This window comes from Scyliorhinus torazame, chromosome 11 (genome assembly GCF_047496885.1).
Source record: "Scyliorhinus torazame isolate Kashiwa2021f chromosome 11, sScyTor2.1, whole genome shotgun sequence".
In the NCBI taxonomy this organism is placed as follows: Eukaryota; Metazoa; Chordata; class Chondrichthyes; order Carcharhiniformes; family Scyliorhinidae; genus Scyliorhinus; species Scyliorhinus torazame.
Window position 1 is genome coordinate 16,699,093 of NC_092717.1, and position 24,332 is coordinate 16,723,424.

At 46.6% G+C, this 24,332-nt stretch overlaps 1 protein-coding gene across 3 annotated transcripts in view; it reads left to right on the top strand.

The window, feature by feature from the left end:
• The window catches only part of ctdp1 (CTD (carboxy-terminal domain, RNA polymerase II, polypeptide A) phosphatase, subunit 1), a 308,714-nt gene that overhangs the window by 104,363 nt on the left and 180,019 nt on the right, over positions 1–24,332 (top strand). The gene's annotated exons all lie outside the window — the stretch shown is intronic.

Below are 24,332 nucleotides of genomic sequence, written 5' to 3' on the forward strand. Positions count from 1 at the left end.
TCAATTCAGAGGAAAATATAAATGAAAATATTGGATGTCTTGGCAAAGGCGCACACTTGTGCACAGGCACTTGTAGATGCACGCACATAGAGACAGGCATGGACAAGTTGACACTCGCCTGCAGCCACACTGCCCACTCCTCCACCCAATATACTCCGGCATCGGCGACCAAAGTTAGCCTTTGCTTTGCACGCACTTGTGAATTTGCAGCAAGATGCAAGTTTTGCCAATTGAACTAAAGACAGAAAATGCTGGATAAACTCAGCAGGTCTGGTACCACCTATGCAGAGAGGAACCGAGTTAACATTTCGATGATTCATCAGAGCCCTTAGGAAGAGGCACATGGACTCGAACCGTTAACTCTGTTTCTCTCTCCACAGAGGCTGCCAAACCTGCTGAGTTTTCCTAGCATTCTCTGCCTTTTGTTCAGATTTTCAGCATCCGCGGTATTTTGCTTTCATTTTACCGGCCAATCTTTGGAAGCTTGTGTGGTGAAGGTTGTTTTGATTTCCCGACAATGGGATATGCAGAGGAAACTGGTCAGCTTCACTAAATACACGTGGCTGCCGCCGGACCCAGTGCAGGGAATGAGCGGAGCACATGCAGTTGGCAATTGGTCAAAAACAATATAATTCGACAATGGCAGGAAATATAATTGTGAAGAATGCTGTGAACATGGGTTTTCAAAGGTGTGTTGAGGCTTCAGTGTTTTACAGAAAGAGTATTAAATGTTCACAGCTTTTTTAATTGCTGGATTAACCGGCGCCTCCTCCTACCCCGTGTCCAGATTTGTTGCAGTTGGTTTTCTGAATGGAAAAGTAAATTGTCCCGGACATGAGCAAATAAAATCAAGGCTCCCGGCGCTGTAACGAGTGACTGCTGCTCAACATGCCCAGTCGGACATGCTTGTTTGCCAGTAAGATGTTAGACGAAGGCCTAGAGGGTCGGTGGAAGAGTAGGGAGGAGGTGCGCCTGGCATCCAGGACCAATATTTGTCCCTTCACCAGCATCGGAGAGACAGGTTGCCTGGTCATGATCACGTTGCCGTTCACGGGGGCCGTCCCACATTGCAGCAGCCGACTGTCCCACGAATGTGTTTCAGTGCCTTTCAAGTGATTTGCCGGTTCCAGCGGCTGTGAAATGTGCCAGAGAAACGCAAGCTTTTTTTTTAAGCTGTTGCAAATAACTAAAAGTGTTGCTTTTTGTACACGAGAGTCCAATATTACTGCACGTTGAGACTTAAAAATATCAAAATTCTGCTATTCTTGATATTGGAGCACAGGGAGCTATGTTTAAAAGCCTCCCTAGCTGCTCATGTGTAAACATAATGAGCGAAAGTACCACTTCCCATTCATTCCTTTCATCCTCATAAACTAACACACATTTTCTCAGCTGCAACTTCCAAGGTTTGTGGTGTGGTATTTGTTGGGAATTAATCAGTATTGTAATTAATATCAACTTGGTAGAAGATTCTTCACATTAGAATTACTTGGTAATGCAAAATATCAGTTGTATTTTTGGATCAGAATGTCCCAATGCCTTCGTACATTTTTTCAAGGCTCAGTGGCCAAAACATTGGCAGCTTTAAATGTATTTAAGGTACGACTACAGTTCAGACATTTAATTGGGTACGTAAAAGTCTGGAAATGCATGAATTCGGAGTCCTAATTTTAAAAAGATTTGTGTTTATATCCTGCGGGCTCTTATTCTCCACAGCACCTGGCATAAGGAGGTAATTTATTAGCTCAATAAAAAATACTCTTGTGTTCACTTTATACAAGCTTGCTGTAGCAAGGGCACATGTAGATGTGAAGCCAGGTTTAACTGCATGGTGCCTCAGTGTTGACTGCCAGGCGTGTCGTAGAGCACTGCTGTTTCTGTCAGCACAGAGCCTGTGACAACTTTTCGGGCAGCACGGCGGCACCGTGGTTAGCACAATTGCTTCACAGCTCCAGGGTCCCAGGTTCGATTCCCAGCTTGGGTCACTGTCTGTGCGGAGTCTGCACGTTCTCCCCCTGTCCGCGTGGGTTTCCTCCCACAGTCCAAAGATGTGCAGGTTAGGTGGCTTGGCCGTGCTAAATTGCCCTTAGTGTCCAAAATTGCACTTAGTGTTGGGTGGGGTTACTGGGTTATGGGGATAGGGTGGAGGTGTGGGCTTCGGTAGGGTGCTCTTTCCAAGAGCCGGTGCAGACTCGATGGGCCGAATGGCCTCCTTCTGCACTGTAACTTTTATAACAGCCGCAAGGTCTGTAAAGCTCTGCTGCCTGCGGCCTAACTCGCGCCAAGTCCCGTTCGCCTATCACTCCTGCGCTCGATGAACTAAATTGTTTCCGGGTTCATCCATCCCTCGCTCCCCCTATCTCTGCAATCTCCTCCAACCCGACAACCCTCATACCTGCACCTCCCCTCTTTCTGATCTCTTGCGCATACCAGTTCCTCATTTCCATTATTGATGGCCTTGACTTCAGCTTCCGAAGCCCTGAGCTCTGGAAAGTCCTCCCTAAACCTCTCTGACCCTTTAGAGAAGATGTTTAATATATCTCTGTCACTCGTCCTGATATCTCTTTATCTCAGTGGTAAATACGGTTGTGCAGTTCTGGTCAACATATTTTGAAAGGTATATAGTGGCACTGGAGCGGATGCTAAAAGATTTATATGGCACAGTGGTTAGCACTGCTGCCTCACAGCGCCAATGACCCGGGTTCAATTCCAGCCTTGTATGACTGTGTGTGGATTTTGCACATTCTCCCCGTTTCTGCGTGCGTTTCCTCTGGGTCCTCCCACAGTCTAAAGATGTGCAGGTTAGGTGGATTGGCCATGCTACAAATTCCCCCTCGTGTCCAAAGGTGTGCAGGTGAGGTGGGGTTATGGGGATAGGGCGGGGGAGTGGGCCTAGCTAGGTAGGGTGCCCTTTCAGAGGACTGGTGCAAACTCGATGGGCCGAATTGCCTCCTTCTGCACTTGTCGGGATTCTGTGATTCTACGATGGTACCAGAAAGACGAGATATTGCCCCTCAGGGAAGAATCAACAGTCTGGTTGTCTTCCCTCATGAAAAGAAGAAGACTGAGGAATGACCTGATGAAGGTGTTGAGAATTATGAAAGGTTTTGACAAGAGTGGTCATGGAGGACGTGTTTCCAGTGTGGGCCAAAGCATCAGTTAGAACATCAATATGGGAGAGTCACCAAAAACACTCCAATCAGGAATTCAGAAGAAAATGCTTTCACCAAGGAGTGGCGTGAATCTGGAGCTCACTACCACGGAGGCCAATAGTTTGCAGATGCATTTAAGGGGAAGTTGGACGAGCATGTGGGGAGAAAGGGGACAGATGGTTAGGCTGGTAGCGTTAAATGAATAAGGATGGGAGGTACTCAGGTGGGATCGTAAACGCTGACACGGACGGGTTGGGTCAATGGGCTGTTTCTGTACTGTCTATCCAATGTGATCCTATGCAAAGAGGTTACCACTGCACTCCCTATTGGATTTCAAACACCGTTTGACAGGAATTATTTTTGTCTACCTTCTTTTTTTTCCAACTGAAGGATTAACTATTTCTTTGATGAAAATTGCAGTCTTCTGAGTATGATGATGAATCTTCAAATTGCTCCTGCCCTCGCGGTTAAGCTTTATTGTTGCACAGCAATGAATTTGTTGGGAGCAATGCCACCTTCCCTCACTAGGGGCGAGATTCTCCGACCCCCCGCCGGGTTGGAGAATCGCCGGGGGCTGGCGTGAATCCCGCCCCCGCCGGTTGCCGAATTCTCCGGCACCGGAGATTCAGCGGGGGCGGGAATCGTGCCGCGCCGGTTGGCCCCCCCGCGATTCTCCGGCCAGGTTGGGCCGAAGTCCCGCTGCTAGAATGCCTGTCCCGCCGGCGTGGATTAAACCACCTACCTTACTGGCGGGACAAGGCGGCGTGGGCGGGCTGGTGGGGGGGGGGGGGGTCTGGCCGCGGGATCTGGCTGAGGGGGGGTGACCCCATGGTGGCCTGGCCCGCGATCGGGGCCCACCGATCCGCGGGTGGGCCTGTGCCGTGGGGGCACTCTTTTCCTTCCGCCTTCGCCACGGTCTCCACCATGGCGAAGGGGGAAGAGACTCCCTCCACAGCGCATGCCGTGAGCGGCCGCTAACCCTCCCGCGCATGCGCCGCCCGGCAATGTCATTTCCGCGCCAGCTGGCGGGGCGGAAATCATTCCGGCGTGGGCCTAGCCCCCCAAGATGCAAAGGATTCCGCACCTTTGGGGCGGCGCAATGCCCGACTGATTTGCGCCGTTTTTGGCGCCGGTCGGCGGACATCGCGCCGATACCGGAGAATTTCGCCCCATATTTGTATTACGTCCATTTCAGCTGTTATTAGTTTGATAGGAAAATAACGGTAGCTTTACGGGATTTATATTTTTATTGGTAACTATCAGAAATAAGGTATAGTTTTAGGCGGGCTTATGTTTCTGTGCATTTGGGGTAAAACCTATAGTTAGATTCATGCTGGACAAAGGTGTTTGTATGTGTGGAAGTTGGTTATGTTCCAACTGTGTTCCTATTGTGCTTCGAGAGGGCTATAGTGTGAAGAATAAATAGAAATAGGTTGGTGCTGAGCAACGGGAGGCCACTTTTTAGAGAGAAGGACTTTCCTCTTCTTAGCTTTAACTGGAAGCCAGGGCAGTTGAAGACAGGACCTCGGGGAGTGAGTATCTCTAATCCTGCCAGAAAAAAGACTGGAGAGGACGGGAGCTGCAAAGAGACAAGCTTCCTAAAGTACAAGTGACAGTCCAGACATCCAGGGGTTTGTGAGGGAAAGAATGTTTAGGATATCTGATGTTAGAACAGGCGGCATGGTGGCACAGTGGTTAGCACTGCTGGCTCACAGCGCCTGTGACCCAGGTTCAATTCCGGCATTGGGTCACACGTTCCACCCCCTTGTCTGCGTGGGTTTTCTCCGGGTGCTCCGGTTTCCTCCTACAGTCCAAAGATATACAGATTTGGTGGATCGGCCATGATAAATTGCCCCTTAGTGTCCAGGGATAGGCATTTAAGGTAACGGGTTTACAGGGATAGGGTAGGGTGGATGTGTGAGTGGACATGGGTAGGATGCTCTTTTGGTGTAGACCTGATGGGCCGAATAGTCTCCTGCAATGTAGGAATTCTATGAACAGAGACACTAAGTAGGAGTAAACAAAGTGTTCTGAGTTAAAGAGACAATTGCAGTAACTAGATTTAAAGTGGAACAGCAGGCTTTAGAGGTAGATGAAATGTTTGATGCATTTTTAATACAGTCTGGGAATTGAGAGTTAAAGCAATTATGAGCTGTTTGCACAGTAGTCAAGACGAAGAAATCTTAATGGGGTTGGTGTAAATTCTTGGACCGAATTCGCTGTTGAAAGCAGGATGAGAGCTTTGTTTAAACGTGTCATTTGGAAAACCTGGTCTGGATTTCTGAATGCAAACCGCTGAGGGAGTAGAGTTTGGAAACCCTCATGTGACAATAATCTGGGGGGGGGATTCTGAGGTGACATTCACAGACATTCCCTTGGGGTTCAGAGTGGAGAGTGTATTTGACCACCGCCATCTTGTGCGCTTCAAAGGGACTGTTTAAATGAGATCATTGTAGATTAAGATGTACTTTGAAATCTGTGTTGATCCTAAAACCTGTATGTGATTGTTAATCTAAGGGGGCGGGGTGATGGAATAAAGGCATATTATATCATAAATTATTTCATGTTTAATAAATGGCAAGGGAGCACAGTGGTTAGCACAATTGCTTCACAGCTCCAGGGTCCCAGGTTCGATTCCCAACTTGGGTCACTGTCTGTGTGGAGTTTGCACTTTCTCTCTGTGTCTGCATGGGTTTCCTCCGGGTGCTCTGGTTTCCACCCACAGTCCAAAGATGTGCAGGTTAGGTGGATTGGCGATGCTAAATTGCACCTGGTGTCCAAAAAAAGGTTAAGTGGGGTTACTGGGTTATGGGGGTGGGGTGGAAGTTTGGGCTTAGGTAGGGTGCTCTTTTCAAGAGCTGGTGCAGACTCGATGGGCCGAATGGCCTCCTGCACTGTAAATTCCATGATATGATTTTATGAGTCTTTTGTTGTTAGAAATAATTGGCCGTATCTTGTCTCTGTTTCTCCACGTTTTATGATTTTTAAAAAGTTACGGTCTTTTGAGCTAAGATTCAATTCTGGAATCTTCCTGTCCAGTTATAACATCAACTGGGATCGTAATAAATTTGAAAGTCCGCTTGCTTTGTTCATGCAGAATGACAATTTGTGGCTCCAATTAAAGTGTAAGGAAGAAATGTGAATTGTGTTGCGATGTTGTCAGAGTTCTCGCATTATGTTACATTAGAAAACACATTTTGAGAGGCTTTGTTCAATTTACCATGAGTTATTTCTGTCTTTTTATGTTGTTACATTTTAAAAAGCACAATGAATAATTTTGTGTTTTATGGGCAGAGGCTGCAGCTGTAGAATCAAATTGATCACTGCAAATAATACCTATCGGGAAGAACATTCTATCATGTTTTTCTATTGGATTTCAGGCTACAGACTTGATTTGTTTGTTTTGCCGTTAGTTAAATGCTGGATTTGAGCGCACTAGATTGAGTTTGTAACCCGTTTCGAGGCAGAGGCGTCGGTGATGCATTGGGTTTACACTCTGCCACGAGAGGAACGAAATGCGTGTGATTGTGGTGCAAAGGATCCGGTCTGAAATAAGTCTGAGAATGACGGCACGGTGGCACAGTAGTTAGCACTGTTGCTTCACAGCGCCGGGGTCCCAGGTTCGATTCCCGGCTTGTGTCACTGTCTGTGCGGAGTCTGCACGTTCTCCCCGTGTCTGCGTGGGTTTCCTCCGGGTGCTCCAGTTTCCTCCCACAAATCCCGAAAGACGTGCTTGTTAGGGGAATTGGACATTCTGAATTCTCCCTGTGTGCCCGAACAGGCGCCGGAATGTGGCGACTCGGGGCTTTTCACAGTAACGTCATTGCAGTGTTAATGTAAGCCTACTTGTGACCATAAAAATTATTTAAGAAATTAAAGATTAACAGAAGTAAAAGCTTTCTTGCGATTGGGGATATGACACCAGGAATATGAAACTGTATCATAGCACCGTACAGCATATGATCTACTGCCCATATGCCAAGCCTCTCTGAAAGAGCTATCCAGTTAGTCGTGGCTTTTTCTCATAGCTGTGCAAATCTTTCCCCTTCAAATGTGCTCCAATTCCTTTTCGGAAGTTACTATTGAATTTGCTTTCAGGTAGTTCAGATCATCATAAACCCGTTGCACAAGAAGATTTCCCTTCCTATCATCTCTGATTGCTAATTATCTTAAACCTGTGTTCTCTGGTTACCTACCCTTCTACTAGTGGAAACATGTTTTAACTTATTCACTCTCATTGTGTCCCCTCATCCTTTTCAACATCTCAGTTTATTACGCGAGGGGAGGCAATGGTGTAGTGGTATTGTCACTGGGCGAGTAATCTGGAGACCCAGGGTAATGCTCGGGGGGACCCTGGTTCGAAACCCGCCACGGCAGATGGTGAAATTTGAATTCAATAATAATCTGAATTAAAAGTCTAATGATGACCATGAAACAAATGATTGTCGATTGTCGTAAAAACCCATCTGGTTCGCTAATGCCCTTTCAGGGAGGAAATCAGCCCTCCTCACCTGGTCTGGCCTACATGTGACTCCAGGCTCACAGATTTTTTAACAGGCCAAACAACTAGGGATGGACAACAAATGTGGCCCCAGCCAACGAAGTCCACAATGTGAACTCCATTTGACTGGCCCTCTTGGATTTCTGTTCGTTCTGCATTTGTCACACCGTATCGGAAGGTAGCCTGGCTTGATGGAAAAATTACAAGTTGGGGTGGACACGCAGGAAACATGTCATCCGAGCTTGGTGGTGACTTCTACTGCTCCGCGTTACAAGCAAACCTGGTCACCAGTTCATTTTCCACAGCACTTTGAGTGTCTCTCATTGACAAAGTTTGGGCCAACGCCTCCAGTTTCTCTGCTAGCATCGATCCGTTAAGGCAGGGTTGTGCGTTGACGCTGAGAGGCATGGGTGTGTTGCCAGTATGGAATTTGACAGGGCGGAACGGTGGCACAGTGGTTAGCACTGCTGCCTCACAGCGACAGGGATGGGTTCAATACAAACCTTGAGCGACTGTGTGGAGTTTGTGCATTTCCCCCCCCCCCCCCCCCCGTGTCTGCGTGGGTTTCCTCTGGGTGCTCCGGTTTCCTCCCACAATCCAAAGATGTGCAGTTCAGGTGGATTGGCCATGCTAAATTGTCCCTTAGTGTCCAAAGGTAAGGTGGGGTTATTGGGTGACAGAGATAGGGTGGGGGAGTGGGCCTCGGTGGGGTGCTCTTTCGGAGGGTCGGTGTGGATTTGATTGGCCTCATGACGTCCTTATGCACGGTAGGGTTTCTGTGATTCTATGACTTGAAAATTTGGGATTACTGCCAATTCCCCTTCAGTGGGTAATGAATGATCATGTGGTGAAGGACGCCCCTCATGTGCCTACTCTGAAAGTCAAAGGTCCGGTAAAGTGTTATTCAACTAACATTGGCCGAGGGAGCATCAGTGACCTTTGGCCTGAAGTTCCTTTGACGTAGTCGATGAACATAAATATTCCCCAAAACAAATAGGGAGTGGACTTGTACCAGCATCAAGATGTTAAGTCCAAGTGAGTCCAGATTGGTGCAGCATTATCTCCCAATGTTACTGTGTAACTGATGCTATGGGATATGGGGGAATCACTCGAGGTTACTTTACTTTTAATTCTGTCTTGGTCCCTCTGCAGTGCCTCTGTCGTTCTCCCTTCAGTGATAGAGGTAGAAATATTAACTTATCGTGTGGGGAATTTTGGACATGATTCGATCAGGTCCAGGCGAAACAGCGAGTTACTTGTGCTTCTTTCAATGTAGTATGTGTTCGCTGCTTCCCCCACTTCACTGGCTCAAGACATATTACATTTCTTACTTTTCCCAGTTGGGATGGAAGGTCGCAAACTTGAAATGTTAGCTCTCCACAGATGCTGTCTGACCTGCAGAGCATTTCCAGAATTTCCCATTTTTTATTTTGTATTCCCGGCATCCACACACTTGCCCCTGTTGTGTTGTGGTTCTGCCAGAGCTGTGTGGCCTTTTGGGTGCTTTTTAAGCTGTGTTTATCTTTGCAGCTGGATTTTGAAATGATGCGTTTCATTAATCAATTGGGTATTACCATCCTCAATTAACCAACTTCCGACTGCCTTTGAGCTCAACAAAATGGGGAAAGGTAATGACTGAGAACATCTTTGGAAACTTCACTTTTAGGTGGAATCGCACCATTATCACTGCTTCCAAAGCAAAGATACCTTCTAAGAATTGGACACTTGACATCTTTGAGATCTGTATCCTCACCGCTGACGTAACCCAACACCCGCACAATGTCTTGTGCTCGGCCCGACTCTGCAGTTTTGCCATCTTATTTGGCCCCAACCTGAACCTCCTACTTCTATCTCCACCTCTCCCTCAGCCTGTCCGCAGTGGAAACCCTTATCAATGACTTTGTCACGTCCAGACTAGATTATCCCAATGTAACCCTGGCCCGCCTCCTACTCTTCACCCTCTGTAAGCGACAACCCCCACCCAAATCTCTACACCCCTTCTGCTACCCTACACCGAGTCCCATTCACCCCTCACCCTTTCCCTTGCTGGCCCGTGTCGACTTGCGGGCCCCCAAAATCTCAGATTTAAAATTGTCACTCGTGTCTAAATCCCTTCACGACCTTGCCCCCGACACAATCCTTATAATTTTCACCAGCCCCACAACCTTCCTCCCTCAAACTTTCTCTTCCCCGAGCTCTGGCCTATTGTTTCCCCCCCCCCCCCCCCCCCCCTCCCTCATCCCCACGGCAGCCGTGTCCTTAACCAAATGGAATTCTCTCCCTCAAGCCCTCCACCCTTCTCCTCTCCTCGTCTCCATTAAGCCGCTGCTTAAAACTCTTGGATTGAGGATAGAATTCTCTCTCCTGGATACGTTCTTTGACTGGATTTCTATTCACCATTGATTACACTTCTGTGGAAACAGACGTTTCCAATGTGAGTGCTGTACATAAATCTAAGTTGTTTTACTGTTTGTAACGATTTATCGTCTTGGGTGTGTGACTGCGGAGATGATTTGTTGGTTGTTTTGGGAGTGGTTGGGCGCGGGCATGATTATGGCATCACCACTGCCTGTGTTTCTGGGGAACCCCCGATCACAGATTGATCATTTACTCCTGCTCTGCTGTGTGGCTGAAAAATATCTCCTCAGTCTGCCGCTACCACAGAGGCAATATGAAAGGAGGAAGAGTCGATGAATTTTGCATAGGCATCCTCAGCACAACTTCTGTTAGATTTCAAATTAGTTTTTATATCTTTGGTGACATCCACCATGGGTTTATGGGGACAGAAACTCTTGCGCTAACTCAAGCATTCCTTCAACTAGTGATGTGATGGTGGAACTGTTGTAGTCGAGGTTACGGGGCGTTTTTTTAATTTTCACTTGAGCGGAAGAATCCAGGCTGACACTCGGGTGTGGCACTGAGGGAGTGCTGCACTGTCCGAGGTGCTGTCTTTCGGTGAGACGGCCTCGTCTCTCCTCTCGCATGGATGTTGATGATCCCAGATCTCTGCTTCAGAGAAGAGCAGGGAACGTATCCGTGGTGTCCCAGCCGCAATATTTATCCGTCGAAAACAGATTATCTGGCAATTATCACATGGCTGGGAGCTTGCTATGTGCCACATTGCCTCATGTTTAGGTATACTTCCAGAAGGACGTTATTGGCTGTACAGCACTTTGAGATGTCTGGTGGTCACGCAAAGCTTGCTGTAAATGCAGGTCTTTTTCTTAACAGCTGACGCAAACTGCTGTCTTGCATCTCTGTATTTTGATCTGTCCGTACTCTACGAATCTGTCAACTTCGTCACACGGCGAGTGGTACGGGTCTGGAATGCACTGCCTGGAAGTGTGGTGGAGGTGGGTTCAATCGAGGTGTTCAGGAGGACATTCGATGATTATTTGAATAGAAACAATATGCAGGGGTACGGGAAAAGGCAGGGGAATGACACTAAGTCATGATGCTCGTTTGGAGAGCCGGTGCGCGCACGATGGGCCGAATGGCCTCCTGCGCCATCACGATTCTGTGATTCAGTACTGTGGAAAACCATTTAAAATCTGGGTGGTAAAAATGCAATAGTGATCACTTAAACTCGCCGCATCAGTTGTAACATGCCTTTGTAAGTACGGTATATATCAGTTTCATTGTAGCAATTGATCTCTTTGCCATGGTGATTGCTGTGTGAGGGGACTGCTGAGGGAGATGGGCTTCTGACTCAACCTGTGGCTCTTGGGAATGAAAGATTGCATTTGAGAACACAGGATTCATCAAAGAATGGTTTTAGTAGGAACCTTGACGTGCAACATATTTGTAACTGCTGGTATGAGAGTGCCGTTTACTCATCACGGTTGATGGATATTTTCATTACTTGCTTTGTGGAAGAGGTTGTGCAGTAGGTTGGGTGGCTATTGAATTGAGTGTTCCGTATTTGCTGACTAATCTTAAAGTAATGGATGAGTAATTTGCTGGTGAACTGCTGTCTGGCTTCCCATGGAGATCAATTTATTCCTGCAGGATTTCCGTATAGAAGTCGGACTGGAGGCTTCAAGAAATCCATTTATATTCGGGGGTGGTGCAATAATTGACTCTATGGTAGTCCCTTGAGATTGTTGTAGGTTATAAACTCTTGTTGTTTTTCATCAAAATCACCCAGATGTATATAATCTATGATCAATGGTAGCAGATGGTATGTAAATAAAAGCACTGTGGTGTACCGGCTAAATTACTTGTTGATTAACCTCTAATAATACTTGTTGTTCTTCTGCGTCAAGGATTACACATCATTAATACTGAAAACATCAATTGTTGGCACAAAACGGGTTGAAGCTCCTCCTCGATTGCAGCACAGGAGAGAACATTCCGGAATGATTTCAAGGGAATAATCTTCCCCGATGTATCAGATAACTGTTATGTGGTACTTCGGATTCATCCTTGGCAGTTTCTTCCTGAAGTTTGTCCGTTTTATTTTGCTTCGCGAAGCCTTTAGTCCGATTGGGACCTGGCGTCAGAAAATGGCGGAAAGCGCTCAGCAGGTCAGGCTGCCGCTCCTCTCCCCTGGAGAGAGAAGCAGAGTTAGTGTTTCAGACTGGTGACCTTTCGTCAGAACTGGGAGAGGTTTAGGGATTTAACAGTTTAGAACGAAGGACAGAGGCGGGGCGGGGGGCGGGTTGCAAGATGTGTTAGTGATGGAGCCAGAGAAAAGGTTTCTGATTTGATTTGATTTATTGTCACATGTACCGAAGTACGGTGAAAAGTATTTTTCTGCTGCCGAGGAATGTACACAGTACGTACATAGTAGACGCAGGAATAATGAACAGAGAACATTGACAAATGGTACATCGACAAAACAGTGATTGGTTACAATGCGGAACAAGGGACCTAACGAAGCAAATAAAGCAAATACATGAGCGGGGGAGGAAGACAGGAGTGATTAAATAACAGAAGAGTTCATGGTGCAGTCGCAACAACAACTTATGTTTACATCGGACCTTTAAAATAATAAAACATGGTGTTTCGTAAGAGGATTATAAAACAAAATATGACCATTGTTAAGAGCACAGCTGATGTTAAATGCTAGGGCATTCCAAATCACAGAAGGGAAACTTGGATTGCCAGCTCGCAACAGTTTTTAGCAATTTGATATACAACACGGAATGATATGCAGACCAGTGAAGGTTGTTCCAGATGTTTTTGTGATGGATTAAACAAAATAAATGTTTATTAAACAGTAAAACATAAGAAAGTCAACTAAAAATATTCTTAACTACCTTAATTGCTATACACAATATCTTTACACTTGCCCAGTTCCAAATCCCTCTGCTTTCCTAACCTCCGAGCTAAACCTCCCCAAACAACATCCCATAGGTTCTAAAATTATAAGCAAAATCCAGCAATAGTTAGTACACCAGACACCTCTATCATCTGGAAATGCTTCAGTCTTAGGATTGAGACAACTGGTTTCTCAAACAAGCTTTCTCCAGGCACAGCTTGTCTCTGTGGGCTGCGGTACCAAAACACCTCCCTCACGTAGAGTGGACTTGCCTCCAATCTACTGTTGTTTCTTTTGATCTTCCATTATCTGAACTAACCTTCTCAGAAGTTACTCTTGATACCTTTATTGCATGAATTCACCGTTTAGAATTCAAGTGTGAAATTCACCCTCATCTTCTCTTTAACTTTTACCATCTTGACTTTAACTTGAAATGAAAATTGAAATGAAAATGAAAATCGCTTATTGTCACGAGTAGGCTTCAAATGAAGTGACTGTGAAAAGCCCCTAGTCGCCACATTCCGGCGCCTGTTCGGGGAGGCTGGTACGGGAATTGAACCGCGCTGCTGGCCTGCCTTGGTCTGCTTTCAAAGCCAGTGATTTAGCCCAGTGCTAAACCAGCCCCTTTTGACAATGTCTCCCATTGTTACCACCTTACTTTAGGTAAACATTTGTTTACAGCACTGCTAGAGTAATCAGATATCAAAACTGTAGTTCCATCAACTCAGCCAACCTGACCTTTCTACAATTTCCACTTTAAAATAGTTTCTTCCCCTTTAAAATTACAACCGCCAGAACACATTGCCAATTGTTGGATTTCTTGTTTATTTTTTAATTTTAGCATGAGTTCCTAACGCAATGTGCCCTGTAAGGTAACATTAGGCCAGATGGCTAAAGCGTATAGGCCTTGGAGATGGAATGCCAGGTGTAGAACCATACAATTCGTACAGTGCAGAAGGAAGCCATTCGGCCCATCGAGTCTGACCTACCCCTGAAAGAGCACCCTGCACGTGCACTCCCTATCCCCGCATCCCCCTATCCACATAGCCTCATAACCTATCCTACACATCTTTGAACACTAAGAAACAATTTAGCATGGCCAATCCACCTAACCTGCACATCTTTAGACTGTGGGAGGAAACTGGAGCACCCGGAGGAAACCCACGCAGACACGGGGAGAAGGTACAAACTCCACACAGATAGTGACCCAAGGCTGGAATTTAACCCGGGTCCCTGGCGCTATGGGGCAGCAGTGCTAACCACCGTGCCACCTGTTTAGGGAGAGGAGAGCAGAGTTTAGGGCCCCGGAACCTGAAGGCATGCCATGCCTTGGTGGAGTGATTACAATTGTGGTTGCTCAAGCGGCCATAATGAGGTGAGTGCAGATATCTGAGGGTTGTGGGGTCGGAGGAGATGACCGTGATCAGGAGAGAGTGAGACCATGGAGGGATTTGAAAACCAGGATGAAAATTTTTTTATAGCTTGACTGCAACTTGTTGTAGGTCTTGGGCGTAAGTTAAAACACAGACAGAAAAGGTGTGGATGACTTCAGGTATACAGAGGATAGAATGTGGGAGACTAGCCAAGAGACTGAAATGAAATGAAAATGAAATGAAATGAAAATCGCTTATTGTCACAAGTAGGCTTCAAATGAAGTTACTGTGAAAAGCCCCTAGTCGCCACATTCCGGCGCCTGTTCGGGGAGGCTGGTACGGGAGTACATTGCAACAGTAATGTATAGAGATAATAAAGGCATGAATGAAGTTGTCAGCAACAGATAGGCGATTTCTGTGCTGGTATCAATATATTGCCAAAGTTTCATCTCCGGGTCAGATGTGACACCAAGTTCGAGACCAGTCTGGTTTACTCTCCGGTAGTGGGGAAGGAAGATGATGGTTAAAGTGCTCATCCAGAACAATGGAGGAATTGAAAAATAAAAAATAATACTGCGGATGCTGGAACCTGAAACCAAAAGAGAAAATGCTGGAAAATCTCAGTAGATCTGGCAGCAGCTGTAGGGAGAGAAAAGAGCTGATGGTTCGAGTCGAGATGACCCTTTGTCAAAGCTAAACGGTATAAGAAAGTGGGAGATATTTATACTATAGGGTGAGGGAATGAAAGATGAGTCATAGCCACAGGAACCAATGGGAACGAGTGCTAATGGCAGTCCCGAGAGAGAATAAAAGTTGTGAAAGGCCAAACGGCAGAGAAACTAAAATTGGAGGGTAAGCTGTGACAGATGTAGATGTGGGGGAGGGGGGACATGGGTGGGAGAGAGGCAAAATGAGAAAAAATGGGGGGGAAGGGAAGGGGGAAGCAAAAGGGAGAAGAGGTAAGAAGATGGGGGGGGAAGAGTGTGGGGGGGGGGGGGGAAATATATGTAAAGAAAGACAAAAAATAAATAAAATAATAATCGCTTATTGTCACAAGTAGGCTTCAATGAAGTTACTGTGAAAAGCCCCTAGTCGCCACACTCCGGCGCCTGTTCGGGGAGGCTGGTATGGGAATTGAACCTGCGCTGCTGGCCTTGTTCTGCATTACAAGCCAACTGCTTAGCCCACTGTGCTAAACCAGCCCCTGGTTTAAAGGTTAAAGATTGGGCAGCACGGTAGCATAGCTGTTAGCACAATTACTTCACAGCTCCAGGGTCCCAAGTTCGATTCCCAGCTTGGGTCACTGTCTGTGCGGAGTCTGCACATTCTCCCCGTGTCTGCGTGGGTTTCCTCCGGGTGCTCTGGTTTCCTCCCACAGCCCAAAGATGTGCAGGTTAGGTGGATTGGCCACGCTAAATTGCCCTTAGTGTCCAAAATTGCCCTTAGTATTGGGTGGGGTTACTGGGTTATGGGGATAGGGTGGAGGTGTGGGCTTGGGTAGGGTGCTCTTTCAAAGAGCCGGTGCAGACTCGATGGGCCGAATGGCGTCCTTCTGCATTGTAAATTCTATGATCTATAGTGTCATGTGAGAGTACCTTTAAGAAATGTGTGTTTAAGAAATGGGGGATTATAAAATAGCTGTACTGTATTTACCTTTAAGAAATGGGTGTTTATTAGAAAGCTGCATTGATTTCAGAGAGTGGGTGGAGCTGGGCTGTCTGTCTGCTTTACTTTTGTTTTAGGCTGTTTGCTACAGGGTATGGTTAGTTTCGTTTTGAGAGCTGGATAGCTGCAGGCAAAGCAAGGAGCTGCATAAGGATCTCTCTCTGCAAACTAAAGACTGTCTCCAAATCAATTGGGTGATTTCAAAGTGCTGACTGCTCTCAATAGTGAATTTAAACCTGATCTCTGTGTTAATAGGGTCTCTCGTCTTCCGGATGTTGTTTGGGAATTTATTAAGGGTTACCTATCGAGTACTGTATTCTTTGGGGATTTATTGGTGTTGATAGTTGTTAAGATGTTTACTGTGGGTTTATAAAGTGTTAACTGGTTGCATAAATAAACATTGTTTTAATTTAAAAGTACTGTAAAGCTCTGCTGTACCACACCTGTAGAGTGGACCGTGTGCTCCCCATACCACAATCAAGTAAAAGTCGTGGGTCAGGCAAACTCCATGATACACTTTGGGGTTCTCTAAACCCTGGCCCATAACAATAGTTAAAATGAAATGGGATGAAAACAAATGGGTCGAGGTGGGATAGAGCTAATCATCTGAAGTTGTTGAATTCGATGTTGAGACTGGAAGGCTGGAGCGTGCCTAACCGGAAGATGAGATGTTGTTCCTCCAGTTTGCGTTGAGCTTCACTGGAACATTGCAGCAGGCCAAGGACAGACATGTGGACATGGGAGCAGGGTCTTGTGTTAAAATGCCAAGCAACGGGAAGGTCAGGGTCCTGAATGCGCACAGACCGAAAGTGCTCAGCAAAGCGATCACCCAGTCTGCGTTTGGTCTCTCCGAGAGAGGGGGTGGTAAAGTAAAATTGTGGGCGGTGGGGAGTCATCAGTGTACATGTGGAAACGAACGCTGTGCTTTCAAATGATGCCACTGAGCGGTGCCATGTTGATGAGAAATAGGAGACGGCCAAGGATAGATTCTTGAGGGTCACCGGAAGTAACGGTGCGGGTGCAGAAAGCGCAGCCATTAAATGCGCTCCTCTGGCTATGATTATACAGATAAGAATAAATAAATAATCTTTTATTTTTATTTCTGTTTAAGAAGGGTAGCAAGGATAATCCCGGGAACTACAGGCCGGTGAGCCTTACTTCAGTGGTAGGGAAATTACTGGAGAGAATTCTTCGAGACAGGATCTACTCCCATTTAGAAGCAAATGGACGTATTAGTGAGAGGCAGCACGGTTTTGTGAAGGGGAGGTCGTGTCTCACTAACTTGATAGAGTTTTTCGAGGAGGTCACTAAGATGATTGATGCAGGTAGGGCAGTAGATGTTGTCTATATGGACTTCAGTAAGGCCTTTGACAAGGTCCCTCATGGTAGACTAGTACAAAAGGTGAAGTCACACGGGATCAGGGGTGAACTGGCAAGGTGGATACAGAACTGGCTAGGCCATAGAAGGCAGAGGGTAGCAATGGAGGGATGCTTTTCTAATTGGAGGGCTGTGACCAGTGGTGTTCCACAGGGATCAGTGTTGGGACCTTTGCTGTTTGTAGTATATATAAATGATTTGGAGGAAAATGTAACTGGTCTGATTAGTAAGTTTGCAGACGACACAAAGGTTGGTGGAATTGCGGATAGCGATGAGGACTGTCTGAGGATACAGCAGGATTTAGATTGTCTGGAGACTTGGGCGGAGAGATGGCAGATGGAGTTTAATCCGGACAAATGTGAGGTAATGCATTTTGGAAGGGCTAATGCAGGTAGGGAATATACAGTGAATGGTAGAACCCTCAAGAGTATTGAAAGTCAAAGAGATCTAGGAGTACAAGTCCACAGGTCATTGAAAGGGGCAACACAGGTGGAGAAGGTAGTCAAGAAGGCATACGGCATGCTTGCCTTCATTGGCCGGGGCATTGAGTATAAGAATTGGCAAGTCATGTTGCAGCTGTATAGAACCTTAGTTAGGCCACACTTGGAGTATAGTGTTCAATTCTGGTCGCCACACTGCCAGAAGGATGTGGAGGCTTTAGAGAGGGTGCAGAAGAGATTTACCAGAATGTTGCCTGGTATGGAGGGCATAAGCTATGAGGAGCGATTGAATAAACTCGGTTTGTTCTCACTGGAACGAAGGAGGTTGAGGGGCGACCTGATAGAGGTATACAAAATTATGAGGGGCATAGACAGAGTGGATAGTCAGAGGCTTTTCCCCAGGGTAGAGGGGTCAATTACTAGGGGGCATAGGTTTAAGGTGAGAGGGGCAAGGTTTAGAGTAGATGTACGAGGCAAGTTTTTTACGCAGAGGGTAGTGGGTGCCTGGAACTCGCTACCGGAGGAGGTAGTGGAAGCAGGGACGATAGGGACATTTAAGGGGCATCTTGACAAATATATGAATAGGATGGGAATAGAAGGATACGGACCCAGGAAGTGTAGAAGATTGTAGTTTAGTCGGGCAGTATGGTCGGCACGGGCTTGGAGGGCCGAAGGGCCTGTTACTGTGCTGTACATTTCTTTGTTCTTTGTTGTTTATTAGTGTCATAAGTAGGCTACATTAACACTGTGATGAAGTTACTGTGAAAAGCCCCTAGTTGCCACATTCCGGCGCCTGTTCGGGTACACAGAGGGAGAATTCAGAATGACCAATTCGCCTAACAAGCACGTCTTTCGGGACTTGTGGGAGGAAACCGGAGCACCCGGAGGAAACCCACGCAGACGCGGGGAGAATGTGCAGACCTCCGCACAGACAGTGACCCAAGCCGGGAATCGAACCTGGGACCCTGCCGCTGTGAAGCCACAGTGCTAACCACTGTGCTACCGTGCCGCCCCAGGTTAGAGCAATCCCGTCCTGCTGGGGGACAGCGGTGAGGCATTGGAGAAGAAAGGGAAGTTGGAGACTGGGGCAGTTAGTTTGGAAGGATGATGGGGCCCCAGGATTGATTATTTTTGTGAGGAGAGTTGACATGATGAGAAATTAATTGGATCATTACTCCGTGTTGGAACCCCTCCCCTCTGGGTTTCCGCTCCTGCCAAGTCACGGAAATGGCTCCAATCAGAATCACATCTCACTTCCTGTTAATCCCACCTTGAAGAAAACATTTCCAATTATTTCATGATGGAGTAATGTATTCAGCAACTCCGGTGCAGTTAGCACAAGATTGTTCCCAATAAATCTTTGCAGGGAAATGTCTTCACTCAGAGCGGCTAGCACGCCAAACTCGCCACCACAGCAAGTAGTTCTGGCAAGCAGACTAGATGCGTTCCAACAGAAACTACATGAGTATGTGAGAGAAAAGGACATAGAAAGATACACCAAGAGCGTGGAGATGGACAGGCAGGAGACTCCTGTGGGACATAAACACTACCACAGAGTTCTGTAGAAGTATAATTTAGATTCAAGGCGTTAATGCTATTACTGTCCCCTGTCACACCTGCTGATTTACCCAGCGTTTTCTGTTTTTTCTACCACAAAGTAGTTGGGCCGAATGGTCTGCTTCTGTGCTGTATATTCCCGGCTTATAGCAAGGGAGAATGGAGGCAAACCTTTTTAAATCTAATACTCAAGACCCCTTCCATCCCCCACAACTAGACATAATTCAGTGACAGAAACGTGACAGATTTATGTGCTGCAATTGAGGACAATCTGTGCTTCGATCTTGTTCGATTGGTGGGTTGACGTCTGCATGAATTCCGACTGACGTTGATTTTCCGCGTTTTAAGATCTCTTGGCATAAATGATTAGGTGCAAAAACTTCCTTTCCTGCTGCTGATTCTCCTGCAGAGACTCCTTTGTAGAAAAAGGACTCCTACGTTAAGGAAGTTGCTGCCCCTTGGCCCTAAACACCAATTATATTTTCAGTCACTTGCCAGATTTAGTGGGAGTGCTTATCTCACTTGGTTCCTGTTACAGCGGGATGCATTTTCATTGGGAGCGTGACACGAGCTCTTTTGATTACGAGGGTAACAAGCCCTTCCTGTCGTATATAATGTAGAACGTGAATGTTTTACACATTTTACAATGACAAGCCAGCATGCTTCAGGTCAAGTACATCTGCGAGACAAGTATATCTCCCACTGCAGCCTCCTGCAGCACTCTTAACGGTGCAGTATTTAGACCTGCTCCCACTGCTACCCTCTTGGCCATGGGCTGGGAATGGGGAGGTGCAGATTTTTAAACATTCTCATGTGGCTGTCGTTGACTAGGCCAGCATTTATTGCCGCTCCCTAATTGCCCTTGAGCAGGAGGTAGTGAGCCGCCATTTTGAACCGCCGCAGTCCGTGTGGTGTAGGTACACCCACCGCGCTGTTGTGTGAAGGGAGATCCAGGATTGTGACCCATTGGGCGACGTTATTAGAGTGTCAAACCACATTGTTCGTGTGCCAGATGAGAATGTAGGGAGTGAATTAGCTTGTGTTTGTGGGAAGACGCCAGTTGGAGAGGTTGAGAAAGAGCACAGACTGTCTTGGGGTGGGGGGGGGGGGGGGAATCTAACGATAAACAGGAAATGCCGTAACTGCTGTTAGAAATCCGAAATCCAAATACAATCCGGACTTGGTGGGAGTGCTCGACAGGTCAGCCAGCACCTGCGACGGGAGCAGCAGAGTTGATGGGGGGGATTCTCTAGCCCCATCCCTGGCAGGACCCGTTGCGAGCGAGAGCGGAAAATTTGGTGGGTCCTCCCCCCAAAACGGCATTCACTTTCAGCCTCACCTGAAAATCCCAGCAGGGCAACGACGTCTGAAGATTTCGGCCGAGGTTTCAGAACGATGACCTTTCTTTAAAAAAAAAAAATTTAGAGTGCCCACTTCATTTTTTCCAATTGAGGGGCAATTTAGCGTGGCCAATCCACCTACCCTGCACACCTTTGGGTTGTGGGGGTGAAACCCACGCAAACACTGGGAGAATGAGCAAACTCCACACGGACAGGGAACGATGACCTTTTAGTGGAGACCAGATGAATTGATCTTAATGTCTTTCCGCACACTTCGTTTTTTTCCCTCGTTGGGGAGTAGTGGCGAAGTGGTAGAATGATTCGCCAGCTGATTATCAACCTGCTGGACCAGGCCATGAATGGTCAATGAATGGGCCGCTTACAGGGTTTCCTGGAGGTCAGCGACGTAGCTGGTTTGGCAGTCCTGAACTAGGGGACATGGCCTAAAGGTAAGAGCCAAATCTTTAAGGAGTGAGGTTAGGAAGCATGATGCACTCTAAAAGAGTGGCAGATGTGTGGCGTGGTCTTCTACCAATGGAAGTTGACACTGGGCCAGTGGTTAATTTTAAATATAAGGTTGATGGATTTCTATTAACAAAGCTGTCACAGGGTGGATGGAGTTAGGTCACAGAACGGCCATAATCTCTCTGCATTCAGGAACAAGCTCGAGGGGCTAAATTATCAATAAAACACGACAATAACCGAGCATTAAAAATTCCAACAATATATTTTGAAATGGAACTACTTATCTGCAATATTCTACATAGTAAATCATTTTTAAAAAACCTGAATTGAATTAATTTTTCTAAACCGGATTTAAGTTAACCTGTTTCAGCAACAAAAATGTTGAATGCTTGAATGTAAAATAAGAACAAATTAATTTGGAAGTGGACAACAGTTAATTTGAAATCTGAAAGGGAAAGATTGGTTAATGCCATTGACAAAAGCTTTCATCAGAATTCGCTGATTTTAACCTTTGAACTGAGATATTAACCTAGCTTTCGCTCCCAGTGACTGACCTGATTTACAGGTCCTGCATTTTTCATCTTTAAATCCATGTTAGGTTATGTCACAGTAGCAGCTGATTCATTAAATCTTGTGCTTATTTAGTTGAGGGATGTTCATGTTTAAGAGTTGCCGCTCTTCCCATTTCAGGCACCAACTGTGCGAAAACAGCAGCTTGCATTTGTACAGCGCCATGAATGTAATATAACATGCCAAGGTACTGGCCAGGGGCATTACCAGACAGCAAGCCACATGAGGGATTTGGACAGCTTGGTCAAAGAGGTAGATTTTAAAGAGGAGCCCTGAAGGTGTAGAGGTAGATTGAGAGGTGGGGAGGTGTAGGAGAAGGAGTTCCAGACATAGGACTTGGCAGCCTTACAGCGCCAGGGACCCGGGTTCGATTCCCCGCTGGGTCACTGCCTGTTCGGAGTCTGCACGTTCTCCCTGTGTGTGCGTGGGTTTCCTCCGGGCGCTCCGGTTTCCTCCCACAGTCCAAAGATGTGCAGGTTAGGTGGGGTTACGGGGATGAGGCGGGGGAGTGGGCCTTTGTAGGGTGCTCTTTCAGAGGGCCGGTGCAGACTCGATGGGCCCAATAGCCTCCCGCACTGTAGGGAATCCAAGGAATTCTATGGAGTACAAATTTAGGGAGGAAATGAGGCTACGGAGGGATTTTAAAGCAGGGATGAGAAACGTAAAACTTGAAGCGTTGCTTCCACCAGGAGCCAGTGCAAGTCAGCGAGCACCAGGATGGATGAATGGGACTTGGTGTAAATTAGGATGTGGAGAGCAGAGTTTTGGATGTGTTCAAGTTCAGAGAGGGTGAGAGGTGGGGGGTCAGCCAGGAGGGCATTGGTATAGTCAAGTCTAAAGACAACAAAGGGATGGTGGAGGGTGTTGGCAGCAGGTTAGCTGAGACGGGGGCAGAGCCTGATCATGTCACGGAGATGGAGTTAGGTGGTCTTAATGATGGAGTGCTGATTTGCCTGGTTTGCGGGTCTTATGAGGAAAGGTTGAGGGAGCTGGGGCATTTCTCTTTGGAGCGGAGGAGGATGAGAGGCGACTTAATAGAGGTTTATAAGATGATGAGGGGGATAGATGAAGTGGACGTTCAGACACTATTTCCTCGGGTGGATGTAGCTGTTACAAGGGGGCATAACTATAAGGTTCAGGGTGGGAGATGTAGGAGGGATCGAACATACATACATACGTAAGGTAGGTGCTTTACTCAGAGAGTGGTTAGGATGTGGAATGGACTGCCTGCTGTGATAGTGGAGCCGGACACTTTAAGAACTTTCAAGCGGTTATTGGATAGGCACATGGAGCACACCAGAATGACAGGGAGTGGGATAGCTTGATCTTGGTTTCGGACAATGCTCGGCACAACATCGAGGGCCGAAGGGCCTGTTCTGTGCTGTACTGTTCTATGTTCTATGAGTGGATAAGTGGTCAGAAGTTCGCCTCGGGGTCAAGTACCTCACCAATGTTGAGGACGATCTGCGTCAGTCTCGGACGATTGCTGGGCAGAATTACACTCCGTTTTTGATGTACCTCATCCCCAACTTCCATTCTTCACTCCAGCTGTCTTTTGTCTTTCTGCTGAGCGGGATGGTCAGTTAGTGTCAAATTAGCAAGGTTTCTGCTGTAGGCAGATGCCCACGAGGAACCGGACTGAAATATGCACACTAACATCATAGGAATGGACTGAGGAGGCCCTTAATCTGGGATGGGTCTGAACTCGGGCTCCGTGGATGGAGAGACCTGCATTAATACGCAGTTTTGTTTTAAATGATAAATTAGCAGAATCATTTGTACACTTTTTACTTGGTTGATTTACTTATAAATGATTAAATATTATTTGTCTTCTGTAGTAACGTGACAGTAACTATCATTGATTGTTCAAAGTTACGGAGCAGCTTACTAACCAGATTAACCCTGTCTCGTAAAACAGACCCATCAGTTGTCACTTTGGTGTGGTGGTGGGGGAAATGCGTGTGGCCTACATTATCCTGACTCCCAGTTGTTGCAAGGATTGTGCGGCGTTGTTTTGTTCTTTCCATTCCACATTCCGCAAGGTGCACACTCTTTTCTCTGAGAGGAATGTTGCCCTCTGAAGATTACCCTTGTCGTACAGATCATTGCCGTGTGTTTCAAAGTTATGTACAGCGACTAGTTTGTTTTTGTTTTTTGGTAAAATGAGAGTCCAGTGATGATAACAATGATGAGGACATTTTGGGCTTCCACGATGAGTTATTGCGTTATTGTTTTTTGGGGTGCTACTTTGGTATCTTTGTTCCCTAATGATCAATGTAAATATTTGAGTGGCTACATGGACTAAGATTACCCCCCCCCCCCCACCCTGCCCACGTCCTGCTGTGTCAGGCCGTCTGGTGCATCTTATAGTCCAGCGAATAAGGCACTTTTGATGGGTTTTTGAGCCTTGATGCTGTTTTCACGGGGCGAGACTTTGTACGAAGATCCAAAATCAAATTATTGAAACAAAATGCTACATAAGGACAGGATAAAACACCCTTGGGAGTAGAATAATAAGGCCGATCGATATACTAGTGAGCAGGATATTTCTCTTGGCAGTTTTGTCCACTTGGTAAACTCACAAAGACATCAATTCTTGAAACTCTGGCGAGCGCTGGTCAGTGACGT